This window comes from Penaeus japonicus, unplaced genomic scaffold (genome assembly GCF_977035675.1).
Source record: "Penaeus japonicus unplaced genomic scaffold, GWHDUDI00000001_assembly GWHDUDI00000036, whole genome shotgun sequence".
NCBI classification, from domain to species: Eukaryota; Metazoa; Arthropoda; class Malacostraca; order Decapoda; family Penaeidae; genus Penaeus; species Penaeus japonicus.
The window spans coordinates 20,712,332-20,722,331 of NW_028234438.1; the positions used below are offsets into that span (position 1 = coordinate 20,712,332).

Genomic DNA, 10,000 nt, shown 5'->3' on the forward strand with positions numbered 1-10,000 from the left:
ATGATAACAAAAACAATCTACTCCACACACACACACACGCGCGCGCGAGGCGGCCCCTGAGCTAGAAAAAAAACAGCGTCGAGAGGATGCCAAGACGAGGAACTGGAAATAGATTTGAGGATAAATAGGGAACAGGGGGGGGGGAGGGGGAGGGAGGGAGAAGGGGAAAGGGAGAAGGTGTGGGAGGAATGGAGGTCAAGAAGGGGAGGGGGAGGGGGAGAAGGGGAGGGGGAGGGGGAGGGGGAGAAGGGGAAAGGGAGAAGGTGTGGGAGGAATGGAGGTCGAGAAGGGTGGGGGAGGGGGGAGAGAGTCGCTAAAAAGAGTTAAAAATGGGGAAATGAGAAGGCGATAGCGAGATACAGAGGGAGAGGATAGACGGAGAACAGGGAGGGTAGGCAAAAGAGTAGAGAGATGGAGGGAGAGAGGGAGGGAGGGAGGGAGGGAGGGAGGGAGAAGAGGAATATGGAGGAGGGATGTGCGTTCACCTGCATGTGACAAGATAACCCAAAAGCAAAATCACAAGGAAAAAAAAAAAACAGGGGAAAAAATAGACAAATACACATTTAAAAAAAGAATCCGGCAGAGGAAAAAAGGCCGAAAGATGCAAACTAAAATGAAAGTAATGACAAAAAAAATCACAATGACAAAGTACATAGACAGATAGATGCCGACACGGTGATAGGATGGCATGCGGGGGTGATGTAAAGATGAATAAACAGCTCATAAAACGCCAGGAAGAAAGAGGGAGGGAGGAGGGGGGGATAAGGAGGAGGGGGATGAAGGAGGGGAGGGAGGGAGGAAGGAGGTGGAGGGGGATGAGGGAGGGAGGGAGGGAGGGAGGGAGGGAGGAAGGAGGTGGAGGGGGATGAGGGAGGGAGGGAGGGAGGGAGGAAGGAGGTGGAGGGGGATGAGGGAGGGAGGGAGTAGCAGCAGGAGGAGGAAGAGGAGAAGGAAACGAAGGAGGAAAAGGAGGAGGAAGAAAAGAAGAAGAAGAAGAAGAAGAAGAAGAAGGAGAAGGAGAAGAAGGATGAGGATGATGAGAGATAGAACGGTGGGAAGAAACAGGAAAGCAAGGGATTTTAAAAGGAAAAAAAAAAACGAAAGAAGAAAGAAAGAGGACACACACAGTAGCCTAGATTAGGGGAATAAAAGAGAGAAGATAATGCACGAGCAAGAAACTAGGGAAACGGAGCGTGAACGATAAAATAAGCAAGGAAAAAAGGGGGAGGGAGAGAAGGCAATAAAATACGCCGCGCGTCGCACTTCTCGAGATGAAGAGGAAGAAAAAAAGTGTAGGAGGAGGGAAGAAGACAAGGAACAGGAGAAGGAGGAGGGAAGAAGACAAGGAACAGAAGGAAGAGGGAATAAGACAAGGAACAGGAGGAGGAGGGAAGAGAAAGGGAGGAGAGAGAGGAGAGAGAAGAGGAGGAGAGAGAAGAGAGGAGGAAAATGCTGAAGGAGAAGCACGAACAAAGACGAGGCGAAGGACAAGACATCTGAAAGATATACAAACGAAAAAACAAACAAAAAAAAAAACTTGACCCGGAGAGTTGAAGATAAAACCAATAGACTGAAAGAAAGATGAAAAAGAAAAAAAAAAAAAAAAAAAAAAGAATAGGACAGGTTTCGAGACGTGCTTGAGACATGGCTGCCCAAGCGGAAAGTGGGGAGGAGGGGAGGAGAGAGGGGAGAGAGAGAGGAGAGAGAGAGGAGAGAGAGAGAGGGGAGGATGAGAGGAGAGAGAGAGAGGGGAGGATGAGAGGAGAGAGATAAAGAGAAAATATAGGGAAGAGGAAAAAGAGAGGGAGTAAGCAGGAAAAAAAACGATGTATAACAAAGAAAAAAAATGAACAAGAAATGAAATAGAAAAGGGTTTATGCTAAACACACAGTACATGGTCATTGGAAAACGCATAAAATCCGCCGTTGGAAGTCCGCGCGCTCGTATTCGGTGAGGGCGTGAGGGGACGTGGGGACGAGGGCGAGAGGGGACGAGGGCGAGAGTGGACGTGGGCGTGAGGGGACGAGGGGACGAGGGCGCGAGAACGTAAGGAAAAGAGGAAGTGAGGGCGTGAGGGGAAGAGGGCGCATGGATGAGGATACGGACAAAGCAAGAATAAATGAGGAAGGAGGAGGCCGAAGAGAGGAAGAGTGAGAGAGGAAGCAGTTGAAGAGGAGGAGGAGGAGGAGGAGGAGGAGGAGGAGGAGGAGGAGGAGGAGGAGGAGGAGGAGGAGGAGGAGGAGGAGGGAGGAGGAGAAGAAGAGAGAAGAGAGAACAGCAAGAGAAACAATCAACGGCCGAGAGAGTGATGTTCAAGATCCGAAATCCGACAATGAGGGGGGAGGGGAAAAGCCAAAGACGCGGGGGGGGGGGGGGGGGGGGGGGGGAGAAGGGGGGGAGGGGGAAGAACGGAGGAGGGAACGAAGAAAAGTGGGGGAGGAGAGAGGAGGGGTGGACGCGAGGGATGAGGGCGAAAGCGGAAGAGGGGAGATCTGATAAGAGGCTGAAAAATCGTGTAATGGAGGACAGCAGGAGCAGGGAGGAGGGAGGAAGAAGGAGGGGGAAGAGGAGGAGGAGGAGGAGGAGGAGGAGGAGGAGGAGGAGGGAGAGGAGGAGGGGGAGGGAGAGGAGGAGGGGGAGGGAGAGGAGGAGGAAGGAGGGGGAAGAGGAGGAGGAGGAGGAGGAGGAGGAGGAGGAGGAGGAGGAGGAGGAGGGGGAGGGAGAGGAGAAGGGGGGAGGGAGAGGAGGAGGGGGAGGGAGAGGAGGAGGAAGGAGGGGGAAGAGGGGGAGGGAGAGGAGGAGGGGGAGGGAGAGGGAGAGGAGGAGGGGGAGGAGGAGGGAGTAAGAGTAAGGAGGAGTAAGGAGTAGTGAGGAGGGAGGAGGAGGAGGGAAGAGGAGAATGGAAATGGGGAGACAAAACAAAAAGTAGACGAATAAGGAAGGAGGGAAGAAAACATCGAGGGATTATAATATATAATGACATTCCGCGAAGAGGGAGTGGGAGAGAGATAAATCAACAAAACACAAAAAGAGAATGAAATAAAAAGTAAAAAAGGGGGAGAGAAAAAAAATACATGACAACGACAGAAACGAAAAGAGCCACGTGACCGCTCGTCGGAATGGGCGTTCGGGTACGACAACCTCGCTGTAAATCTATCGAAGTGTTTCATCCGCTGCTGCATCTCCCCTCACCCCACTCCCCTCCCCCTAGCCGACCGCTTCTCTCCCCCTCTCCCCTCTCCCCAGCCGACAAACTCCTACTCCCTCTCCCTCTCCCTCTCCCTCTCCCTCTTACCTCCGTAATCTTCCCTCACCCCACTCTTGTACCCTCTCCTCGCCTCCATAATCTCCCTCTATCCCTCCCCCTCCCCCTAAATCCTCTTCCTCTATTCCTCCCCCTCCCCACCCCCTCCACCCGTTCTCGTCTACATCCCCCTCCCCCTCTTTCCTATAGCATCCCTCATCCCCTCTCTTTCTCTCTCTCTCTTTCTCTCTCTTTCTCTCTCTCTCTTTCTCTCTCTCTCTCTCCCCGCATCCTCTATCTCAATCCTTTTCTCTTGTTCCTTATCCCCTTCTCTTGTTCCACTACCCCTTGCCCCCTACTTCTTTCTGAAACCCTCACCTATTCTTCACTCATGTTTCAACTCGACTCTCTTGCCAAACCCGCACGGTTTTGTCTTAGATTTTCCCTCTCCCTTTTCTTGTCTGCTCCTCTCCTTCCCTTCCCTCTAATCCTATCATTTCCCTTGTCCCCCTCCATCCCTTTTTCCTTGTCCTCCTTACCCTAACTAGCATTTTCTCCCATTCCTTTTACTTCTCTTATTGTGCCTCCTCCCTCTCTCCCTCCCTCCCTCCCTCATATGCCTCTTTCCTCTCTCTCTCTCTCTCCCTCCCTCATATGCCTCTCTCCCTCCCTCCTTCCCTCAAATGCCCCTTTCCTCTCTCACTCCCTCTCTCTCTCCCTCCCTCAAATGCCCCTTTACTCTCTCACTCCCTCTCTCCCTCCCTCAAATGCCCCTTTACTCTCTCTCCCCCTTCCTCCCTCAAATGCCCCTTTCCTCTCTCTCTCTCCCTCTCTCCCTCCCTCCCTCCCTCATATGCCTCTTTCCTCTCTCTCTCTCTCTCCCTCCCTCATATGCCTCTCTCCCTCCCTCCTTCCCTCAAATGCCCCTTTCCTCTCTCACTCCCTCTCTCTCTCCCTCCCTCAAATGCCCCTTTACTCTCTCACTCCCTCTCTCCCTCCCTCAAATGCCCCTTTACTCTCTCTCCCCCTTCCTCCCTCAAATGCCCCTTTCCTCTCTCTCTCTCCCTCCCTCCCTCCCTCCCTCAAATGCCCCTTCCCTCTCTCTCCCTCCCTCCCTCCCTCAAATGCCCCTTTCCTCTCCCTCCCTCCCTCAAATGGCCCTTTCCTCTTTCTCCCTCCCTCAAATGGCCCTTTCCTCTTTCTCCCTCCCTCAAATGGCCCTTTCCTCTTTCTCCCTCCCTCCCTCAAATGCCCCTTTCCTCTCCCTCCCTCCCTCCCTCAAATGACCCTTTCCTCTTTCTCCCTCCCTCCCTCAAATGACCCTTTCCTCTCCCTCCCTCCCTCCCTCCCTCAAATGGCCCTTTCCTCTTTCTCCCTCCCTCCCTCAAATGCCCCTTTCCTCTCTCTCCCTCCCTCCCTCAAATGGCCCTTTCCTCTCTCTCCCTCCCTCCCTCAAATGCCCCTTTCCTCTCCCTCCCTCCCTCAAATGGCCCTTTCCTCTTTCTCCCTCCCTCCCTCAAATGCCCCTTTCCTCTCTCTCCCCCTTCCTCCCTCAAATGCCCCTTTCCTCTCTCTCTCTCCCTCCCTCCCTCCCTCCCTCCCTCAAATGCCCCTTTCCTCTCTCTCCCTCCCTCCCTCCCTCAAATGCCCCTTTCCTCTCCCTCCCTCCCTCAAATGGCCCTTTCCTCTTTCTCCCTCCCTCAAATGGCCCTTTCCTCTTTCTCCCTCCCTCAAATGCCCCTTTCCTCTCCCTCCCTCCCTCCCTCCCATCAATGAAGCCCTCCCCTTTCCTCTTTCTTTCTTTTCTCCCTCCCTCCACAAATGACCCTTTCCTCTCCCGCCCTCAGCTTAGGACCCTCAAAGAGCCTCCTTTCCTCTCCCTCCCTCCCTCAAATGGGGGGGCCTCTTTCCCTCTTTCCTCTCCCTCCCTCCCTCAAATGACCCTTTCCTCTCTCTCCCTCCCTCCCTCAAATGCCCCTTTCCTCTCTCTCCCTCCCTCCCTCAAATGCCCCTTTCCTCTCCCTCCCTCCCTCAAATGGCCCTTTCCTCTTTCTCCCTCCTTCCCTCAAATGCCCCTTTCCTCTCTCTCCCCCTTCCTCCCTCAAATGCCCCTTTCCTCTCTCTCTCTCCCTCCCTCCCTCCCTCCCTCCCTCAAATGCCCCTTTCCTCTCTCCCTCCCTCCCTCAAATGCCCCTTTCTTCCCTCCCTCCCGTCCAACCCCCCCCCCCCCTCCTTTTTTATCCCATGCGTCACATTCGCGCGTCGCTCTCTTTCTACTTTGGCCTTCCAGTCTCTCGAATAAATGATTTTCCCTGGTGACAGGGAGGGGGCGGGGGGAAGGGGATGGATTGAAGGAGAAAGACGGAAAAGAGGAAGGAGGGAGGAGAGGGGAGGGGGAGGAAGAGGTGAGGAAAGTGCACGAGGGGGAGGGAGATGGGGAGGAAGAGGGGGGAAAGGGCACGAGGGAGAAGGAGGAAAGGGGGGGGAAGGGCACGAGGGAGAAGGAGGAAAGGGTGGGAAACGGAGAGAGAAAGAAAGAAAGGAAGAGGGAGAAAAAAAAAAAAAAAAACAGTGAATACAACATTATCATAAAATACATAAACAAACAAACAAAAACCTAAGCCAAGAGGGTCACAAAACACGTGACTCCCAAGTCTTTCAGTCGAACCCACTAACCTGCTTGCGCGAAGGCATTGCACCATCTCTCTCTTATTATTTCCCTCCATCCCCGCAATACATACCTGGAAAGAAAAAAAACGAAATAAGTGAAAAGATGAATTCCCAACACTTCGAAGAACTACAAGTAAAACACACACACACAGAAAGAGCATAGCGCAAGGAAAAAAAAATATAAGAATATAAAAATAGACAAGCAAACCTTTCCAAGAACAAGAACAAACAAAAGCAAATAAGGCGACGCATGACCCTGAGTGAACTCGCTTTGGGACCATCGCACAACAATGCGAGGGAGAGAGGGAGTGGGGGAGGAGAGAAAGACAAAAGAAAATGGAAAAGGAGGGGAAGGAGGAAAAATAGGAGACGAGGAAGAGGAGGAGGAGGAGGAGGAGGAAAAATAGGAGACGAGGAGGAGGAGGAGGAGGAGGAGGAGGAAAAATAGGAGACGAGGAGGAGGAGGAGGAGGAGGAGGAGGAAAAATAGGAGACGAGGAGGAGGAGGAAAAATATGAGATGAGAAGGAAGAAGAAAAATATATCGGAGGAGAAAGGAAGGAAGGAAGGAGAGAGGGAGAGGTCGAAAAGGTAGTAGGGGAGAGGAGAGGCAAGGGGGAAGAAATGAAGGATAGAAAGAGGGCGTGAAAGAGGGATGAACGATGGAGGAAGATGGTGTGAGGGTGGGAGTGGTGTGATTCGAAAGGTTGGATCATGGTAATGATCTACACTTCCGAGAGACGTGAGAGAGAGAGAGAGAACGATAGATGGTAGGATAGATAGAAAGAGAGAGAAAGATTAGAGAGGACGAAAGGAAAAAAACTTGGGAAAGGTTATGCGTAAACCAGACTGCGGCGGGGAGACAGAGAGAAAGAGCTGAGAGAGAAAGAGTGTTTTGAAATGGACGCTGTTAAGTTGATGCCTTCTTAAAGAGTGGCACCAAGAGGTGTCTTGAGCACTCTCGGCTTTTGAATACATTACACAACGTTAAATTTCTTTGCGTGTTACGTGCTTTAAAGCAGGTGAGATGAGAGAGAGAGGAGCGGATGAGAGTGTGAAGGCGAAGGAGGGGGGGGGGGGGCAAAGAGGAGGAGTGGGTAAGTGGGGTTGGAAATAATAAGTGCCGCTAGATTTTTTTTTTTTTTTCTTTATCATTTTGAAGAAGAGAAGCATTACTTGACCGGGTGAGCGAGTGCGAGAACAAGTTACACAATACAGAATAATAATCTAAATGCTCGTAAGAGATGAGAAAGAGGGGGGGGGTGGGAGGAGGAGGGAGGGGGAAGGGAGGGAGAGGAAGAGACGGGAAAGAGTGAGTGATAAACGAAAAAAAAATGAAAAAAATATAAAAATAAAAAGAACTAGAGTAAACAAAGAAAAAAAAATCCCGTAGAAATCCGATAAAAAGTGACAAGCAACAACCGACCGGGCAATCAAAAGCAGCCCTGATACCGCACGACCACCAGATAGATAGATAAATGCCCCAAATCACAAGTGGGCACAAAGGGAGCGAGCGAGAGCACAGGCGACACAATGGGTCCCGCGAGAGATAAAGACCTATCTAAAAGTCGGGCGAAAAGGGGGGGGGGGGGGTAAAGGGAAACGAGGGGAGGGAAAGGGGTAAGCGGGAAGGGAAAGAGAAACGAGGGGAGGGACAGGGGCACAGGGAGAGAGAAAGGGGCACAAGGGGAGGGACAGGGGCACAGGGAGAGGGACAGGGGCACAAGGGGAGGGACAGGGGCACAGGGGGAGGGAAAGGGGCACAGGGAGAGGGAAAGGGGCACAGGGGGAGGGAAAGGGGCACAGGGAGAGGGAAAGGGGCACAGGGGGAGGGAAAGGGGCACAGGGGGAGGGAAAGGGGCACAGGGGGAGGGAAAGGGGCACAGGGGGAGGGAAAGGGGCACAGGGGGAGGGAAAGGGGCACAGGGGGAGGGAAAGGGGCACAGGGTGAGGTACAGGGGCACAGGGGGAGGGGATGGAAAGGGGCACAAGGGGGGAGGAAAAGGGGTAAGCGAGGAAGGGATAGTGGACAACGAAGGAAAAGGAGAAGATGGGCAAGGGGATGGGGTAGGGAGGGCTTAGAGAAAAGGGTACTCTCTCCTTCCCAGCCTCCTCTATCCTCCTTTCCTCTTCCTCATCTTCTCCTCCCTCTCCCCCTCCCCCTTTCTTATTGGAATAAACAAATTAATAAAAAGATAAATAAGTAAGATAGATGGACTAGGTAAGGGAATCTGAAAAATAGATATAGATTAATAAGAAAGATAAAGATAATGATTTAAGAAATTATACCTACACAAATATAAAGGGACGATGGGAAGGGATAAACAGATAAAACATAATAATAATAATGTTTTTAATATCGATAATGGATACATTAATGCATAAATACTCACTCTAACAAGAGTAAAAAAAAACATCAATACACAAAAACGCCCCCTTCCTCAAAAAAAAAAAAAAAAAAAAAAAAGAGGAACCAGACAAGGTCACTGCATTATCCACGATCTAGAAAAAAAGGCAAATCCCGAATCGCATTGTCGGAGATAAGAGAGATAAGAGAGGGAATCACTCTTTGCATCGCGGACTCGAATTGGAATTGGTTACTACACTTATTCTGACTGTCATGAACTTAATGTATTTCCAATCGCTTGATATTGCGTGGATTGGGGACATGGTGAATGAAGGAAATGAAAAAGGAGTTCAAGGGATTTTTTTGTAAGAAGAAAGAAAACCTTAAGAGGGAATGGCCAGAGTAGATTTTTATTTTTTTCAGAAAGTGAGTTAGATTTTTTTTTTTTTTTTGTGAAAGTTAGAAGTCATGGTAGAGTGGGAAATGGTTCTTGAGAAAGAGATGTTATGGTACATTAGAGAAATGGTAATGGTAGGGAATAATAGTGCTTGATAAAGAGAAAGTTAGGAGTAATAACAGAGTAAGATAACGGTCCTTAGGAAAAAGAGAGTTAAATGTGATGATGAAGTTGAAAATGAGGGGGGCGGGGGGGGGGGGGGGGGGGGGGGGGGGGGGGGGGGGGGGGGGGGGGGGGGGGGGGGGGTGGGGGGGGGGGGGGGGGGGGGGGGGGGGGGGGGGGGGGGGGGGGAGGGGGGGGGGGGGGGGGGGGGGGGGGGGGGGGGGGGGGGGGGGGGGGGGGGGGGGGGGGGGGGGGGGGGGGGGTGAAAATAGTTAAAAGCAGTGGTAAACTAAAAAATAATAATAATAATAATAATAAATATAAGAATTATAATAATAATAAATAAATATAATAATAATAATAATAATAAATAAATAAAAAATAAAATAAAATAAGTAAATAAAAGTTATTTTTTCTTTTTTTCTTTTTTCATGTCCCTAGACCTTTGTGACTACGAAAGTATTCAAGAGAGCTCCCAGGCTTAGAATATTGCATTAGCAGTGATAGGGTATAGCCTGGTGTGATATGCCGTACAACAGAAACGTGTGATGTGATGCTCCAAAAATATTATAAACATAGTCGATGTGAAGATGGTTAGATTGGTTACTAATCTGAAGAAACAAATGAAATTATAAACATAGTCGCATGTGGAGAAGGTTAGATTGAGTTAACTAACTCTGAAGAAACAAATGGGAAACCCATAGTCGATGTGAAGATGGTTAGATTGGTTACTAATCTGAAGAAACAAATGGGAAACCAAACGCGGAAAAGTATAAATAATGTGTATTTTTTAATGATAAGAGTGGTACATAGATATAAAGATTAATAAATAGATGATTTAAAATCTGAAAAGACTCAATATGACACAAAATGAATATGACACAAAATGCTAACACAAGTAAATTCATGAATGATTTTTAAAGTAAACATTAAGGCTTTTATACATGTCTCGTCTCGTTTTTGCTGTATGCTGTCGATCCATGGGGAATATTTTCAAGATGGTGAGAAATGTTGGTCATCTTCAGCATATGGCCTTGACTAGTGACCTATTTGCTTTTCGGTGGTGACCCTAAGGTCATTTTTTTTTTTACTATAGGTGATTATTCAGAATAAGAGGTTGTTTTTTATTTTAACTATAAAGGGGTTATTCAGAATCAGTGGGTTCAAAATTTTACTTCCTTC

General features: G+C 49.7%; 1 protein-coding gene across 6 annotated transcripts in view; it reads right to left on the minus strand.

Annotated features, from left to right (window-relative positions):
• The window catches only part of LOC122248384 (furin-like protease kpc-1), a 439,251-nt gene that overhangs the window by 286,222 nt on the left and 143,029 nt on the right, over positions 1–10,000 (minus strand). The window lies entirely within an intron of this gene.